The 19,440-nt window shown below is 36.6% G+C and overlaps 1 long non-coding RNA gene across 2 annotated transcripts in view; it reads left to right on the top strand.

The window, feature by feature from the left end:
* The first annotated feature begins 580 nt into the window (after nucleotides 1-580).
* LOC136291211 (uncharacterized) overlaps nucleotides 581-19,440 on the top strand; it is a 42,096-nt gene continuing 23,236 nt past the window's right edge. For both annotated transcript variants that reach the window (XR_010721461.1, XR_010721460.1), the window contains exon 1: nucleotides 581-709. This is a non-coding gene — a long non-coding RNA (uncharacterized lncRNA). The remainder of the gene's footprint in view (nucleotides 710-19,440) is intronic.

Genomic DNA, 19,440 nt, shown 5'->3' with positions numbered 1-19,440 from the left:
GAGAAGCACGTCAAAAAGTATGTAAACATCACCAACTGCTCAGCATTTAACTGTGCTACACAGAAATTGTGCTGGTGACAACAGCTTCTAACTGGCTTAGATGTGACAGGGAAGGAAAAGGCAGTTTTCTCGATGTTTAGTCATTTGATTTCTTCAGCGGGAATGGATCTTGCTTGGAATTTCAGGTATTAAAAATATGTTTTCTGTAAAAAGCAGCACTCAGGCAACTAGTGACTCCTACTGACCCATCATGGAATATACAGTTAGTGAAAACACAGGAGCAGGTAAGATCTGTTACGTTCAACTCATGAATGTTTAAACCCTTTGATCAGTGTAATCATGCATGGAAGCACCAAATCCATTTGGCTGAAACCACAACAGCAGTAAACAGCACTCCACAGCCCTTAATGGATTTCTGTATGGTTGGTCTTTGACAAGCCATGCCAAGGCCTCCAGGAGACTGGTGATCATGTCAGGGTGTGGTTGTATCACACACAGCTGACACCATTACAGTTGAGAAGGGCAGCTGTCCTGGTCTTTGTTGCTGTGTGATCCCCTCTCAGCCAGCTGAAGTATTTTGCCTCAGCCATACAATCCTTACACCTTTCCTCCTGCCCTTTTGCACAGGAAATGATGAAATGATGACTGGAGTCTCAAGGTGCTTTAGGAATTGGACACTTACTTGCTAGTCTGAAACCAAACACTGCTGGTATGTAGTTGTTTTAAAGAGTACTACCTTTTTGTTCTGAAATCCCAGGTGACTTTTTCAATATTGGCAAACTTGAAAGGAACAGGTTTAAGATTTGTCTATTTCAAACCTCTCAGGCTTCACCTGATCTTCTCCCTCCTCTCTTTCAATATGTAAGCATTCATGTCTGTCTCCATAGTGTTGTAAAAAGATGATAATTGATTAATAATAATGCTTTGTTATAATGTTATAATCAATAATGTTTTGTATTTGGTTCTCCAGCTGATTCTGTAAAACTAAACAGGAAGGCTGATTTCTACCTTTCACTGAGCATTTATAACCTCACTCTCTGTAAACAGACCTTGCAAAAATGAAAAAATGCTGACAGTGGGTAAGAGACCAAATAGCTGGATTCCTTTCTCAGGGCTGCTGCAGAAGTGCTGAATTATTGACCTTGGGATGTGGCTGGTCAGAATGCGGAAAGTCATATTCCTTCAGAGGAAATAAGTAATAATTACATTTTTATTAGAAATGTGTGTATCTCTTGTTATCTGCTTAGTTTTGTATTGTGATCTACTGGAGGAGTTAATTTGTTTTCTGGGACAAATGAGTAATGATTTCAGCTGTGCCAAGGAAAGAAATTGCTTTTCAGGCCCAAAAGACTTTTGATTTTATACATTTTTCTTATATTCCTAGCTCTGTAAACTACTGTTATATAGTTACATATTTTATTAATTAGTACATTTCTTACTCTTTCTCTTAGATTTTAGGACAATAACCTGACTTTCTAAACACATTCCTGAAATATTGCATAGTCTTATTGTCAGGAAGAACATTTTGTTTTCCAACCAGAACCTGAGAAGTCATAACAAAAAGTGGGGCAAAGCAGCCCTTGGACTAACTCCAAGGGGGTTACTGGGGCATCTTCTATTGGATGTACCTGCTAGATATCCTAATTTGTTAACCTTATAAAATTGTGGAAATCGGGTGCTGGGTGTTCCCCATTACTACAAGGCCACCTGGAAGCTTCCAAATAAAGGTCTGCTTTTTTTACTTTACTATTCTAACAGTGCTGCAGGAGTTTTTTTCCCTCTTTTGGTTATAGGCAATACTTTGATGGATGGGCCTGTCTTTAAGAGATTGTTCTGTGCTTCTGGTTGAACAGTTAAGTATGAGTACTTGCGTACCCGTTTCAACTAAAGTGAGCTGTGCTTTTGTACACCTTTTAAATAGTTGATCTTTGATAATTTCCCTCAGCTTGTGGCTGTAGCCTTAGAGGAAGGGATGGCAAGAAGAAAAATTTACCTCAGAATTCTGAGGGCTGTCAATATCATCTGATTGCAGATGTCTGAGAAGTACAGCAGCAGGTTATAACTTTTAACATTGGCAGCTGAAGTCTGATGTAGAAGGAAGACCAACAAATTGTAAAAAAGGCATAGAGGTAACTCAGTGTAAAGAAAGCCACCATAATATGGGGCAAAACCCACTCTCCTAAACACAATAGAAAAGAAGAAGTGCTTGATACCTTGGGCTAGAGAAGTGGGTAGGTTTACTAGTGCACGTCAACAGTGCAGCATCCTTTGCCCTTTTAATTCAGGAAACTTAAACAGAGTGTGCTGCATGGTCAACAAACATTACTCATCCTAGCTCCTAGGAAAGATAAATCTCCAGGGTTCCTTTGGAGCTGAGTGAAGGGTGATTGTTATAAAAAGGGATAGTAATGTTGAAGCTGGTAAGACAAATTTTGGTAGTTGGAATTTTGTGGCCTAATTTTATGTTTGTAAAATATGTTATATTTATGTCAGATTAAATTCTTATCCTGATAGTATTTAAAATGTTAAAATCTTAAATCTAGAGTCATGCTGAACATACTCATGCTCCAGGTCAAGGACACACTGATATTAAAACAGATGCTTTTGCCCATGTATTCAAGTTTTTCAAGTGTATTCAAGAATTTGGGGGTTTCATTACACCCAGTCTATTCTAATATGTTGTCTCTACAGCTTTGGCAGCAAAAATAGAGCAGAAGACTTGTAAAAACCCACCCTTCTAGTGACTTTGTAAAAGAACATAAATATAACAGAGATTAAAAAAAAAAGCAGGAAAGAAAGATGCAAGTCCTTTTAGATCTTCTTCATTTATCTTTAAGCAGAGAAGGTCATGGACCATAATGATTTTATTTATTGAAGTGCTGGGTTTTGTTCTAGTTTGGATTTATTCATATTTGGTTAGGAGCAAAGGCTGATTTTCTCTTTAACTCTCTCACTCGAAATACAAGGAGGAGTAACTGCAGTCTGTGCTCAGTTAAATTATATTAATGTAAAACTTCTACTAAATGACTAGTTTGTGGTTGGGAAGGTCTCACACTGATAAAGTTGGTGGTAAAATTTATTGCTGATTTTGAATGAGCTGTGACATTCTCTTATATATACAATGCTCTTATAATTGAGAAATTATAAGATCATAGAAAAATTATATAGCAGGTCAAGAACAGCATTCTATCATTTTTCTGATCATGACATGTCTATGACAACAAAGGAAAGAAAAGCTTCTGTTAAGACACGTATTTTTTTCTTTCGTTCTTTAATTCTTTTGTTGTTAGCTCTCCATCACCTAGAACAGTAAAACTACTGAGGTAGTAACTGTATTTGGGTAATGGCTCAGACAGCAGACACAGTTGAAAAGTGCTCATGACTCAAAGTTTTTTTCTGTCATTGTCTAAAGTCCTGTCTCATCATGAAGTAAACAAGCAGCAAAAATTTGCAGAGTTTATTCTAGGCATCCAATATACCCCTGCAAGTCACAGTTCATTCAAATGGAACAGTAGGTCAACTCAAAGTCTGGATGAAGCAATTCATGCTGTAGGTGGGGAAAATACATGAGCAAGTTACATGCAGAAACTTTGTACACTTTGCCCTTTCGGCTGCCCATGGGATTCAAATATCCATTACAAGAAATATGTCAATTCTGGTTTGCTTTGTATTTCCTATTATACTTATCATAGAATCAAAAGTGTTTGCCTACCCAAGCTGTTCTGGTAGAATTTTCTTTTAAATTAATTGGTTGCAGCGTAAATTTTGTCTTCAGCCTTCTTCACTTCTGTTATGGAGCACTTATTAAAACTTAGATACTCTGGCATTTTTGCCTTCCAGTATATGAAATTCATTACGTTGACATTTAATCACTTCAAGATTTTCACAGCAATTTTTCTAATGTAAGTAGACTAACAGTAGAGCAGAGGCACTCTCTGCAATTTGGTTTGCAAATGAAGTACTGGAAGGTCTGATGAATCAGAGTCCTTAAGCACAGAGTTAATTTGAGCTGATGCCCTCTTGACATCAGAAGGAGTACACCCTTTTAAGAAATATTTCATCAGGTCAATCAAAAACATCAAATGTTGGCCTTTTGTGCATCACTTTCTGATTAGAGATTTGGAAGACTGGTGTGTGATTGCCAGGTAACCTTCATGTCATATTAAAAGGATGGTCCCACTTATGTTTAGAACTGAAAATCTTTCAAGATCACAAACTATTACAGACAGAATGGGAACATACTGGAGGAACCAAAGAGTGAGTATAATGGATGGGAAATGATAAAACACCCTCCAATATCCTAAAATTCCCATTAATTATTGTAGCTCCTTTCTTGATTGGTGCACTTACATCTCTTTGATTTTTTATCAGGTAGCTGAAGGAATCACTGCACTGCCTGCTATCCACCAAGTACCTAAAAATATTACTGTATTTGGTCTGTGACATTTTCTGGATGGAATATAATTTCTGCTTTATTGAGTACTTGCCATGCTTCTCCTTCTGCTTTCCCCATCTTCTCAGGGGAAGTTTCACCAATCCAGATATCACTGATATATTGGTACAGTTTCCTGTCTTGGGGGAATGAGACTGTCTGTATAAGTTCAGCAAGTGCAGTATGAGTGGTGGTGGGTAAATGTTTATACCCTTATGAGAAGCTGTTAAGGCATATCGTATTCCTTCCCAAGCAAACTTCTCTTTATCCTACCCCTTCAAGGGATTCATAAAGAACATAACTTTTGTACTGAACCCTGCCCATCCAGGGGTGTGCAGGTGCTTGCAAGATAGATGTTAAGTTTGCAATGTTTGTACAACAGTGTTAGTGGGGCTGTATTGTCAATTACTCAGTTGCCCTGGTGACCAAACTGGCCAGACAGGTGAGATAATTGGAAGTGGTTCTGAAGATGATTGTCTTTACTCCACACCAGCTGTGATTTCAGAAATTCTATTTCATACCACAGCGGATACTGGATATTGCAATGTGTGAGTAATTTTTGTGTCAGGTGGTGCAAGGGCTGTGGGTAGTAGCCATAGAGCAGATTCCCTCTTTCTGTCTGAGCCGAAGGAACATGCACTGCCTGTCACCATGTGCCAGGCTTTTCCATTTAAAACATCAAAACCTAAAATATTTTCATGATGGCCTTTAATTGTGAAGTGAGCAATTGCCATGTGCATCTCATTAGGGAGCCATAAACTGCCTCTGGCAATTTAACACACAACACTTGTGCAGTTCAGACTTCTTGCCTCTGCTGTTTGCCATATGGATCTCATGCCCTGCTTCTTGGCATCTTGTGTTAACACTGAAATTTGTGATCCTGTATTTCTTAAAAATGTCACCAATTGTCCCTGAGGACTAACTGGAATTAAAATGTATGGGCTATCATCACCTAGCCACTGATCAGCCTCCACATCCTGGACAATCAGTCCCAATTATTCATTTTCTCACTTAATGGCCTGCAGTTTCTCCCTAAGTGGGAGGAAGGGGTTGCCTCCCTTTCAAGAGAGTTGAAATATGCTTCTTCCCTTCACTGTTATCTATTTTCTGGAATGCTTCATTTAGACTCAGTGTAATGCTAGTAGGCTGACCTTGATTTGAGGCTATAGGAATGCCTAGGAGTGCTCTGGGAATCCAACCATAATTCATTTCTTTGTTCTTGACATTCTGTTCAAGGGTTGTTACCTTTTCATCTTTGGTCTAGTTTTTCTTCCCTCTTTCACTGGTCTGTCTTTGTAATCTCCTCTCTTGAAGGCTTTGGTTTTTAGCTGGTGCATTGTCCCAGCCCATTTCACAGCTGGACTTAGCAATGTCTCACATTAATTCTACCCATTTAGGGAGCTGTTTTTATGATATTCATTATCTCTTTCTATCTCATCCCATTTTGCAGCTAGCTAAGGTTTAAGCATTGTCATGGGTCCTCTAATCAGTCATTTTAACACTGTGAAATCTACTGTAGTAGAGAGTGGGACATCATGGGGTCCTCATTTGTGCATGATTGTGCCCACACAGCGTTTGTAACAGCTCTAGAGAAGTCATTGGGGAGGCTCTTAGGGATTTAATGGGGATTATGAAGGGTTCACCTTGCTCCATGGTATCTAACCCTCTAGCCCAATAAGCTACCTGTCTGGTGGTAGAATGGGAGAGTTTGTTGCCTTGGGTCCTAAATTTAAGAAAATTCCTGAATCCCAATAACCATTTGTTCTCAACGTGATCCTGTCACCATCATTAAGACATACTTGTTGCAAGTATTCAGTTTGTTTCAGCAAGGATTCTGCTCTATCTCCTTTACAAATTTGTCAGTAGCAGTGGAGCCTATGTTTGTTTACAGGTCAGATAAACAAATGAAATGAAAACTGTTTCCTCACTTATTTACTTTTTAAAATACAGTAAGAAATCTATGGGAAGGGCAACAGAAATAACAGGAAACTGAAAACTTCACAAATGGTCAAAATGGGCCAAAAAAAGTCTTGTATAATTCAGTATCTGGTTTTTTTCTCTGCTGCTATTCATAAAGGCAATAATGGGAATTGATGCAGCTTTTCCACATTTGTTGATGGTGAATTTTCAATTAATTCAATGGTGCTCATTTTCTTTTCAATGTCCTGACAATTTTTTTGTCTTTGCCAATTCCCCTCTTTTGCTTTAATTTGATGTGGAATATATACATATACATATGTATATATGTATATGTACATGTATTTGTATATATATATGGATTGCTTCAGTTGTATCCAGGTTTGAAATTCAATATGATCTAGGCACTCATTCCTTTTGATCATCCGTCTGATGTTGGTGAGTTGGATGGTGTTCTCTCTCCCACTCCACCATTACACAGGAAGACAACATTTAGTGATACTTCCAAACTGAAACAGCTGTGTGCAACCATGGAGACAGCCAGTTCAGTGAGGTTTGAAAATCTCTGCTAACATGCTATTGTGATCCACTTGAATTGAAATGTTTCCCATTACCATTTAACATTAAGGTTTGTAGTACAAGGGCAAAAGCACAAATGCAACAAGTCTCAGACAATATGAATGTTCATTTATGTCCTGTCCACTGCACTAACATTCCATTAGAGAAATGAAGCACCCATCCATGTTTAGTCTAAGCTGCATGCTGTGGTGGTGAACATCAAAAAAACAAACCACCAAAAAGTCAAACACTGAATGTTGCAGACCCATCATAGGGAAAGAATTCCTTTCTATGTACTCTGTCTGGTGATGATTACCAGCCCTTCTGGATACTTGATTTGGATAAGTCCCATGTGTGCATGTAACTTAGACATATGTAGCTGTTAGAAAAGCTTGTAAAGGGAACTAGAGTTCTTATCACAAAGAACTCTTCTATCTACCCATACAATATTGCATATAAACTCATAAGTCTTTGTCTTGAAATAATAGAATTTTCTTGCTGCTGTCATTACTCTATTTTGAAGCCTTTTCCTGAATTTGTTGTAAAGATGCATTTATAGTTGACGTATTATAATTTAATATCGCCCCACTTAGCTCTCTCTAATAATTTAAATCATTTTAGCAGATATTCCGATTAAAGTTAAGCTTCACTGAAACTAGTTGTCCAGAACCATACACAATATTTCTGATTAGGCTTTTGCTTCCATTCACAACAAATGTCTTTCTCCATGCATTTGTGAACTCATTAAACCATTCACAAATTTAGTAATCACTATTCATAGTCATCTTCCAGTGGCATGAATCTGCTTTTCCTACTACTAATTTATATTTCATTCTATCAGTTAAATAGTAAGTTATTTAGTGCTCTTTATAAGATGTTCTGGTCTTTGTAATAATGGTAATCCTGTACAACTTCATGTTGTCTGCCAATTTCATCTGTACTTTTCCTGAAGAGTTTTTAGTAACTTACGACACAGGACTGATAAGATACCTAGTAAACTATCCTCATTCCTTGTCTACCTAGTCAGTGTAAGTTGTTGTTGATCGATCTGGCTCCTTTAGAAACACAGATCCTTAGCTGCTTTTGAAAACGAGTATTAGCACCTGGCTTCTCCACCTTTAGCAAACTTTCTCTGCTAGGAGGATGAATTAAATGCCTTATTTAAATATCTGATAAATAATATTCTCCTGTCTAATAAGGCAGATAACTCTTGAAAAGAGATATTGGATTGGTTTGAGATTGTCTACCCTTGATAAAGCCACATTATAATTTATACTCCCTTTGGTTTAACTCTCTGCCTTTAACTCTTCCTTCAAATGATATTCTATGTATTTTTCGTAAATCAGTTTGTTAAGTCTAGTGGTTCCAGAAGTTGTCTTTTGAATTTAGTTCTACCTTTACTGTTCTCTAGTCATAAGATACTACCCCTAAAAATTCTAGCAATTGGAGTGTCAATTTCATGTGACAGTTTCATATTTCTGTATTCCACCATGGCCTATCCAGCCTGACTTGTTTTTGCTTTATGAGGTATTAAGGATGTTAACATTTATTTTGCCCTCAGGTGTCATAATTTCTTATGCACTACCTTCATTTTTGCTCCTTTCTCCACTAATGTCCTCATCATTAACTTTATAGAAAATGGAGGCAAAACATGCATTTAATATGTGGATCAGAACTATAATCAGATCAGAGTAGTTAATCTCCAATAAAACCCTGTTTAATAATAAATTCTATATTTGCACATGGTAACGTTTTTTGTTCCCCATGCTCCTTTATTGGTTGTAAAGAATTTGTGCTGATTGTTTTAATGGTAAATGAAGTCTCACACAAAAGAAATTAGCTATTTTCCTCTTTTCTATATCCTATAACTTCTGAGAAACAGTGCTCTCTCTTTGTTCTTGGTAGATTTGCATGTGTTCAAAAGCTGCTAATTCACTGAAGTAAACCTCAGAAGCTTTTTCTGTTACCTTCTTTTGTTTTTTCTTCCTTGTAATCTAAACTCTAAATAGTGCCTGCTCTTTGATTTAAATTAATTATTTCCTTTGTATGTTTTAAAAGCTTTGCATTCCTAATTCACTGTGTATGCTTTCATTGGTTCCTTTCTAAAATCCCAAACATTAGTCATAGACAGGCCTGTTGTGTGTCTTGCAGTTATATAGAGACTGATTCAGTTTATGATCGCTATAGCCAAGATTATTTTCTATGGAAAGCTGTTCTGTAAGACCTTGATTCTTGCTAAAACCTTGTCTAAAGCAGCATTAATTTTCATTGGTTCACTGGGTATTTATTAAATAAATTTGTCTCACAGCAGGTTCAAGACTACCTAAGCCTTCAATTCCCAACTATGGCATTTATATTGCATCTAAGTTTGGGTGATTAGTTTCCCAAGCTTTTGCAATCACTACTCTTTATTTCTTAATCTTATAGAGATTTCTCTTCATATTCCATCCCAAGCTTAGTATATCTGTGACAGTACTCCAGCTTTCTCTTCTGGTGCTTTTCTTCATCCTAAAGAGACTGATTTTTTTCACTGCAGGATTAGTTTTCAACTCATGGTCCACAGGCCCAGGGAATTCCAGCCTCTGTTTCTTTAAAATGAGTAGAGGGTAATTAGAAAGGCAAGTTTAGCATCAATAGGCTTAAATACCTAAATTCTCCCTCGACAGCTTCATGCTGTTCTCATACAGTTCTATAACAACACCAAGGTGCCCAGTCACCTCCAGTCTTTTTTCTGTCCTTGGATAATTGAAAGATTTAGCTCTTTTACCCAAATAACAAGTAATTTTTCTGCCTGTTTCCATTCCTGCAATATCCAGTTACACTTTATGCTTGATGTTAGGCTTGCAAGAGCATGTTGAACATGTTTTACTAAAACATGTTTTAAATTAATCTGTTTTACTAATAAAGTAATTCAGTGGAGAATGAACATTTTTTTTCTTTTGAAACCAAATCAAGAAATATTTGGGGTTTTTGTAAGTTTTCAGCAGTTTGTCCAATCTTCCAAAATACAGATTAGAAACAATATTTACTATTATTATTATCTAAAACTTGAGTGTTTTCAATTTTTTTTTTCCCTCAGAAGCATAAAATATTGTATTTAAAATGCACGTGGTTCTAATTTAAATATTTTTGTGTTCGGCAATACATTTCTGAAGTATCTCCTGACCAAGCCTGCCATCAGAAGTTTGTGCTTTTCTTCATTACCAGAACACTAACTAGTAAACTGACATTAAATGCTTCAGACATTAATGTAAGTCCTTCTTAAGGAGAAGAAACAGAACAAAAAGCAAAAGACTGTAAAACATGTTTTCTCTGTGATGGCTGTGCTTTTAAATTTTAGCAAAGAATAGCAAGAGCCAGATGAAGCTAGAAAATCATCATAATTAAGAGAAAAAAAGCCCCAAACAATCCTTCAAGCAGCTAGAACTAATTAGTGAAGACATTTTAAAATCCTGTTATTAAAGGGATTGATTTAGAATAAATATTACTTCCTTTTCCCACAAGAAGATAGAAATTTTCACGTGTTGTACTTTATTTGGATTATCGGGAGTATATTACTGCAAAACCATCAGGCAGGAGTGAAATAACCCACAGTACACTGGTAAGCAGTTACTGCCAGCATCCAAGTATGAAAAGCTGAGTAGAGAGAACTGCCTGATTCGCTGGATATTTTCTTCCATTTGGTTTGCTACCCTATGTGCACCTTGTTCTCAGAATTCCCCAAGGTGTTCCAAAGGCACCTTGTGACTTTCACAATGACAAAGAAATAATTTCACCCCCAAAAAAATCAATAAACGGAACTGGGTGGAAAAGAAAGGTTTCTACTGTCTGATGCAAGTAGATTCCTAGACATTAAATAATCAACAGGATTCTCGAGAAATAGATTTCTAAAAGTCAATATTCATCAAAATATTAAAATTATTGTCAGTATTTACAAAGCCTCCTATTGGGCAACTGACTGCACTAGTGTTATTTTAATGCTAATATAAAATGCACTACAATATTAAAACCTTGTATTAACTACTTATGATCAGTGCTTGCTTTCTCTTGTAGGAGCTAGGTGTTTCAAATCTCAACTGATGATAACTTTCTATATTTGTTCTTTTTCTATCTGAAACCGTAAGCGACTTAAGTGTATTTTGCAAAAGATTTGCTCAAGAAATGAAAGATTAATGGCTATGAGCCCAAGTGACTTATTCCATCCTTTTTTCCTTACAGATTTTAATCTTGATATTATATATAACTTGAACATTAGCCTTAGGTGTCAGATCAGCAGAAGTATTATTGCACAGGGCTAGTACTTTGGCTCTCTGAGTTCTTTCTAGTATAAAGAGACAAAGCTTGAAAGAGAGATGTATTTAGTAGTTTGCAAAATTGAAAATATTTCTCATTTACAGGTGGGAAAATTATGTGTAAAAATTTATAAATTGGCGAACAACACATTTGAGTCCCACTTAAAAATACAATGTCCTATTCTGCTTTTATGAATGACATGACATCTCTGTATTTGTCCTGACTAACAGTCTTGGGGTGCCATTTTTATAAGATCTAGTATAACAGCTGTAAAAATTATATTTTGTATGTAAAATAATTTTATGACTTTCTATTAGAATTGAATGTCTGGAAACAGGACCAGCTTTGAAAACATTCTTTAAAGCGAATAGCTGACTCCAAAGCAAAATTTGAAATAGCTGGATGAAATTTTCAGAAGTGCAATATGATTTTTCACATTGAAAATAATATTAACTATTGACTATTACTGTGTTAGTTGCTAATGATGTCTACTAGCTACAAGATGTTAATCAATATGAGAGATTTAGACTGGAATTGCTGCCTTTTTTAGGGGTTCTCATCTGATCTATTGTGATTTGACAGTTGAATTGCTCTGCAGTCCAAAAATAAGATAAGGAAGCCAAAGGCTGAAGGCTGAGCTGATTCAGTACAGAAATAATTGTTAAGAAAATACTTCTGGATTTTGAGGTGAAAGTATCACATCTTGACATTATGACAGATGGAATAATTTAATGTCTGTCTGGCTTGCAGAAAACTTGGAGTTCACTGTTACCCATTGGTTGAATGGAGGCGCTGGAGACCTGTCCAGTGTTGGCCAGGATTAGTTAATTTACATCCCAGTAACAGTATACTGTTGTGTTTTGGAATTAAGATGAGAGTGATGTTGATAACACACTGATGTTTTAGTTGTTGCTAAGCCACGTTTACACAGAGTAAAGAACTTTTCAGCTTCTCATCCCACCCCACTGGGAGGAGAATATGCAGCCAGGGCTGCTGATGTGCACTGGCCGAAGGGATATTCCATACCATATAATGACACTCTTGGTATGTAAACTAGGATGAAAGCTGGTCTGGGGCCAGTGTTTGGGTATGGCTGTGCATCATTCAGCAGATGGTGAATCACTATATTCTAATCCTATTGTTAGCAGTATTGATATTGTTATTATTATTTCCTCTTCCTTTTCTGTCCTATTAAATTGTCTCTTTATCTCTACTCACAAATTTGACATTTTCTCCCCCAGTTCTGTCTCTCATCCCTCTGGGATGGTGTAGGGGAATTGGGTAGTGAGCAGCTATGTGGTATTTCACTGCCTGCTATGTTAAAGCATGGCAAGACCTCATGCTAATAAGGCGCTGTCCGTGTTTGCTTTTTACTTTTTTTTTTTCTATCCAAGATTATGTTCTGATATGCATGCGGAACAACTGTATCTAGATGAGAGCAACATCCTTGTAAAGGCCCATCATTTAAAGAAAATATATTGTAAGGACCAGGATTCAGATAAGATTCAGTTCAAGTGTCAGAAGTAGTCAGAAATAGAATTATCACTCCAAATGCTAGTAACTATCTTCGTACAGTGTCAGAAGGAGTTCTTCATATAATATGTGAGATTTTATAGGCCCTTATATGAGTTTGAAATATGTTAATGAGGGCTTAGTATCATGGTATCATTTAGATTAAAAAGGACTTTTAAGCTCTCTTGAACCTGTTTTTGGGAGGAGAGAATAAGGCTTTTTTTTAACATTTGTATATATTCTGATTTTTCTTTCAGGGACTGTTTTCTCTCCCTAGATATCTCATGATAAGATCTTTATGCCCATGAGTGCTAAAAGAGATTAAATCTCTTCAGTAAGTTTATGTGCAAAATGTGTCCTTCAGAGTCAATTATAATTAAGACTGGGATAAATAGTGTGAAGTGTTTTGAACTGTTAATTGAATTTTTTTCAAGCAAGCTTTCTCCTTCTTTTCAGCCCTGCTTGCTGTCCAGGTAGTCTGTCAATCCTAAGTATTCACAGAATGCAAACCCCAAGATTTCATGCACTGTGGAAAACAGCTGCATTTTCCTTCGAGTTGTACCACACTCGTTGGATATGCCTGTAAGTGCATCCAGTTGGGAGTGTATGCAAATATCCTGCAACATAGCTGACCAACTGCAGCTAAACACTGCTTGGAATTTGACTATTTCAGTTAAAAAGCAAGATCAACATATGAATCAAATCTGAGCATTAAATTCACACAAATAGCAGCCTCCTTCCTGGCAGCTTGTGCTGAGCACCCACTCTTTCAGGATCACTGAACAGTCTGTTCTGTAAGAATTACTCAGCAAGCATTTTACAAAATACAGAAATATCCAAAACTTTCTTGTACTTGACTGCTAGAAGGTAGCCCAACTTTCTGACCTAATATGATACTGCTCCACAGGTAGTATGATGCAGATGCTGGCAGATCTCAGACATTCATAGCTCTAAAGTTATTGTATGCTCATATTACAACACTTGTGTATTTTTGAGGCTTCTGTTCAACTCTGAAGAAGGATTTGTGAAATTTTTGAAGCAGAATTTTGTAATTCACTGTTGGGTCTTATTGAAGTGTTTGACAGAATCAAAATAGTTTTTCCAATGCCAAGAACTTCTTGGTTTTATCTTCAGTTGGAGTTTCTCCAGAATGTCTACTACCTCTATGGCAACTGGGAATATGCTTGGAAAATATTCAGTGAACTGCAGATTGTTGGGTTTTTTCTGCCAAAAAAAAATATCAAGATCCGTTGAGGCTCTGACAGCTGTACCTTGTCACAAAGAAAATACTCCAAAGAAAAAACAAATGACCATTAAACTTGATAGCACATTAGTGCCTAATGATCAGTTATATTTTATAAATCAGTGTTTATCGCCTACATATTACTGTCACAGCTACCCTGAGCAATGAACAGGACTTCATTTTTCTTTGTAACTGACTCTTGAAACGTCATATCTTGTCTTTGACTTTTAGTCTAAAATTATCATTCAATGTAATAGGTATCTAAGGGGAATTTGTTTGAATAAGAAAACGAGAGTTATTTTGAAAATAACAGTGGACCTGATATAACTAGGGAAACAGTTGATAGCAAATGGCTGATTGACTACAATGTAAAGGACCTTGCCATGATTAGCAGTTGTATCTTAATGTCACTATTAACTTTCACATATTCATACGGTGTCTGAGAGCAAATAATTTCATTAACATTGCAATTACCATTACTAAGTACTATTCTTTTCTATGCAGGCTTATTGGGAAATTTTCTTTTGATGTAAGAGCTTCATGGCATGTAGGTTAGCTTGACTGATTTTTCTGTAGCTATGGAAATGGAACCAATTTCATGATCCATAGTGATAATAAACTGAATTCACATCATCTTCCTGCTTCTCTGAAGTGCATTGAATTGTAGAGAAAATGTTCTTCTGAAATACTGGCATGTGAATCTTTGGAGTCAATGCCAGAAACATAACCAAAATTTTCATGCCAAGTAACTTCATTTGGTTGTCAGATATGCAAGGATGAGGTAAGTGGACACAGTACTGAAATGCCTGTAGGATTAGGAATATCTGTTGTAAAAAAATTGTCATGTGAGCCCTATACATTTAGGGTCTAGACCTAGGAAACCTTAACCTTTGTATTTAAAAGATGGTTTTCACTCCATTTCTTTTTTCTGCCTTTTCACAGCTTATTGGCTCCACAGTTCTCCCCTTTCCTCATGCCAGCTTTGGTGCCTGTCAGACATTTATGGGAGCCAACTGAGTTCCATAAGCTAAGATAAAACACTTCATAGCCCGTGGGTTGTTTTGTGGGGTTTTTTTTTGTTTGTTTTGTTTTGTTTTGTTTTTTATTTTGGAGCTAATTTTCTGCTTGATTAATACTCCAACTTCTCTTACATGGAAGGCCCAACAAATGGTGTGGCTAGTTTAACTGATTCAAGTACACAGCAGCTGGAGTGGTGCAGAGGGAGGAAGCAGTGATATCTGCCAGCTAGAGATTTTGAGCTTCTTCATATTAGTATCATCCAAATCTATGGGTTGTTTTTTTTAGAATGAAGAGTGAGAAACAGTTTTTTTTAAGTGCTTCCAGTAACCCAAGAAGAGCTAAACTCTTCTAATAGCTCGCAGCAGCTCCATTCCTCCAAAGTCAGAGAATAAGTATAAATACTTCACGAGAGCATTTTTTGCTACCTCTCACTTCTTAGCCCTAGAGTCACTGAACCACTGCCATCTCACGGTACCACTCAGGGAATTTAAGAAAAGCTCTGACAAAATAGAATAACTTTTCCAGTGATTATCTTAAGTATCTGAAACTACAGCTGAGGCAGTTTCAGTTGAGTTCAGTCCTTAAAATAATGTATAATATGGGGGCGAACAATTAAGTCTGTTAAATCTGTTGTAGAAGGTAAGACCCAGGAGGAAAAGTCAATGATAATGCTAAGTGTTAAGATATATTGATAAACAGATAATCTTGCCATTGAAATTCCTCTTTATGAACCAATACTGTCCATGTCAGAGAATAGAATGGCCTCATACTTCTGACCCAAACAGTCAATTTTAGAGAGGCTTATGGGTTCTTCCCAAGAGGGGAATAAACTGATAATGGAATCCTATTTCTTTCATGTAATGCTGATCATTTCAAAGAAGGAATATTTTGTTGTCCTGAGCGCAGTGTGAAACAAACAATGAAAAATAATTTCCTTTTTCACAGTTCAGAACAACTTTCTGGCTGGTACTTTATCCAATCTTTTTCTGTCTGTTTGGTATTTGAATGCAATGGTGCTTTTTTGTTGCTTTTCTTTTTTCTTTTTTTTTTTTTTTTTTTTTTTTCTTTTTGTAGCTATCTGCTCTGTATTCTGTGTCTCATGTTTTAAGAGGAGCTAGAGAGTACACCTTTGTTTTCTAGACTGTTCATCCAAAAAGTTATGGTCAGCTGAATCTTCTGCAGACAGGAAGTCAAAAGCCTTTCACATCAGTAGCTGAATAACCAGGCAGTAAATGCAGTCGTAGTTCACTTTTGGGGAGGCTAAGGAAGTGAACAAAATGCTGGTCACAGTCTTGCTGGTTGCTTAGGCACATATGATTAAAAATACCTGATAAGGAAAGCAGAGACCTAAAATCCTCAGCATCCTACCTGAAGATAGAGAATAAATTCAACTACAGTTCTCCTGACAGCAGTAAGGTGACTGTCATTTCAAGCTCCCTGTGCAAAAAGGACATTTTCTTGTGTGTTTTCAGTGCTGTGAAAAACATAGATTTCATGAGAAGGGTATTTTTTAATGAGACTGTCATGCAGACTGGGTATTCCTAGCCAGTTACAAAGTTAAATAGTATTCAAAGCACACTGTCACGAAGAGGCTGCAGTTCAGTTACAACCATCATTCTTATCTTGCACTTATCCCTCTTCTCATGGAGGATATTTTCCTTCACACTTGGTCTGCTTTGTATTTCTTCTTCTCTCTAGGACAGAATTTGAACTGAGGTGGCATCCATATCTTGCATTTTACATGGTCACTAAAAAGGGACAAACTGAGTAGCTAATAAATAAGCTTAATGTCACATGCAGAATGGATGCAGTTCTTGTACAATGACTTCACTGATCTTCTTTGTACTTGTCCCGGTATAATCACTGCGTAAATAAAATGGATAAATCAACATGGTCTCTGAAATTTGCTGCAGGCTCTTGTCTGTTTCAACAGGGATTAAACTGTTGAAGACAATTTCTGTTGATATTTTTTAAGCAAAGAAATCAAAAGAAACCCCTGGGAGTTAAAAAAAAAAAAAAAGGAATATAAAAAATGGGAGAAAAAAAATGGACTGTCTGAGACATTTCAGAATGTCCTTCCTAGTAATTCTACTCTTGATTGGTTTAATTGGTTTACCTCTGGATAACCTCTTTGATAGTTTTAGGGAAAAACCTGCATGAACTGGCTGGAACATGCATAATGACTATGGTCTATGAATGCAGTCCTTTCTTTTTTGGTTTCTAGGAGCTTTGACATCATTCTAGGCAGACTCTTCGGAGAACCAAACTTCTAAGCTCTTTGAAAATTTCTGCTGAACACATGCAGTGACATGCAATGTCCATAAGTGACAGCTTATTCCATAGCTGTAGAACCTGGCTAGATGTAGGTGAACTCAAGCCTTTCAAAAGGTAGACAGGGTGAATGATGACTCCCTAGCAAATTTAAAGCTTCATTTTGATGTTTAGGAAGCACTAGAATTTATTAGTGAAACAACTAAACAAATGTTTTTTTAGGACCTTTCTGCCACCATTCCCTCCAAACTCTCTCAAGTTTCTTTACAAATTGTTTACTTAACTACATCAAAAAGAGGAAGGCTGAATATTAGAAACACAACTCCCCCAAATCTATTAGTCTGTGCAGACACCCATCATGGAAAATTTCAGCTAAAATTATAATGTTAATAAAAGTTATAGGAAAAAATGAAGACAGAAACTTTTACTTAAACATATCTAGAGTTTCTTCATAGCTGTGTGTTTAAATTATTTTCTCAAGCGACATTTCAACACTCAAGAAGCTAGCAAGCATTTTAATGTACCAATAGTGAAAATAAAATTCTGGATATTTCTGGAAATAATTCTTGTCCTTTTATAAAAAAACTAAAACATGGGATCTGTATTGCTGGTTTCAGAATCTCCAGCTATACCTTGTAAATGTGATTTTGCATCTTTGATATTCTTTATTCAAGGTTTTATCTATATGTTATAAAATATGCATGCTTACATTTACCTCAAAGTTTGTGCCTCTGAAGGAGATCCCTGTAGTAGCAGGATGTCACAGTCTTTGGGCTTAGTTCCAACATTGTTGGTGATAGAAGGTCCTGGATATTTGAGTATTAACTAATACCCATTTTCCATAGAGAATTGATTAACTTCATTTCCTGCTTAAAAAACTTGAGATTAATCTATTTTATCCTTGTAAGTCTCTAGAGAATATCTGCGTTTTGAGAATGAGAACCAGGAAGGGTTTTATCTGACGGTGAGAAAGGGAATGTCTGGATTGCCTCTAGGTGGCAGCGAGGCATTATTTCTTGATATTCACTGAACTGCCTGTGTCGCTGCCTCTGCAGAGAAAGTCTTGCTTAAAATCCTAAACTCTGTATTGCAATAAAATATATATGGTTGCAAATCAGTTAGCCCTGAAAGGCAGAAAAAAGCACGATGTGGTATGTGCTGTGAACCAGCAGGTCTCTGATCCATGCTTTCATGTGACTGTGATCGGTGGTAACTTTGGGGAACCCCAGCAGATCTTTTTTCAGAAATTGATGGCTTCAAATGGTTTCTTTGTGTTTCTCTATCTTTAGTGTGCTACTTTCTAGCACAAATTATTTTCCAAGTACTGAACCTAGTCTAGTGAAGGACTTTTCCTCCTATGATAGGGGGCTTGAAACTAGATGATCTTTAAGGCCCCTTCCAACAAAACCTATGCTATGGTTTTATAATTCTACATTTGGGCTCAGTGCAGTGATGGCATATGTGATATTCTGTTCTGATAAATGACTGCTTTTATCACTTGAGCATGAGAAATGGACCACACTAAATGCTGCTAATAAAGGGATCAGAGACCCTTTAGTAAGTCCCTGCTGCCTGACAGTATTAATTGGAATGCTGAGGAGATGGAAATTGGCTCTGCAATTGTAATTCAGGCTCTGATTTAACAATGTGTTTAAATCAATTACTTTTAGCATGTGCTTGTGTTGACTGCATTTCAGCAGTGTAGCCAGTAACTTTCTCATATCTCATCTGGGCAATGCTTTTTCTTTTATAAATGTCCTTATTTTCAACTGAGAAAAGTACTTTTTGTTGCGTACACAAAGAAAAGTATGTCCGTAAATGCTTTACAAATTGGAGTATACGTTGCCAGCTTTGATACTGCGGGTTAAGAGAAAGAAGCACAATTTTGAGTTGTGGATGGGTTCCATAATGATCAACAGAAAAAATAAAATTAAAATCTGTTTTGATTGTGATCAAAACACATGTCCTTTAGAATATGATTAGTGTCCTATTCTGGATAAAGACACAACTGAGTTTTTCATATAAGCAAGCACCACATTTTAACTGTATGTTTTGCATGGGTAGGACTAACCTCTAACATGTAACCAGGAAAAGCATGGCGTTAGAAACATGGTGGGTCTCAATTGCTTGAGAGCTGAATGTGTCAGTAGAAATGCTTTGTGGATTGTGTCAACCAAAGGAAAATGTGGAACGA

The sequence above is a fragment of the Chamaea fasciata genome, unplaced genomic scaffold (genome assembly GCF_029207755.1).
Source record: "Chamaea fasciata isolate MVZ Bird 193981 ecotype frontalis unplaced genomic scaffold, bChaFas1.0.hap1 SCAF_6, whole genome shotgun sequence".
NCBI lineage: Eukaryota > Metazoa > Chordata > Aves > Passeriformes > Sylviidae > Chamaea > Chamaea fasciata.
Note: the sequence above shows the minus strand (reverse complement) of the source record. Positions and strands in the feature narration are given on the sequence as shown.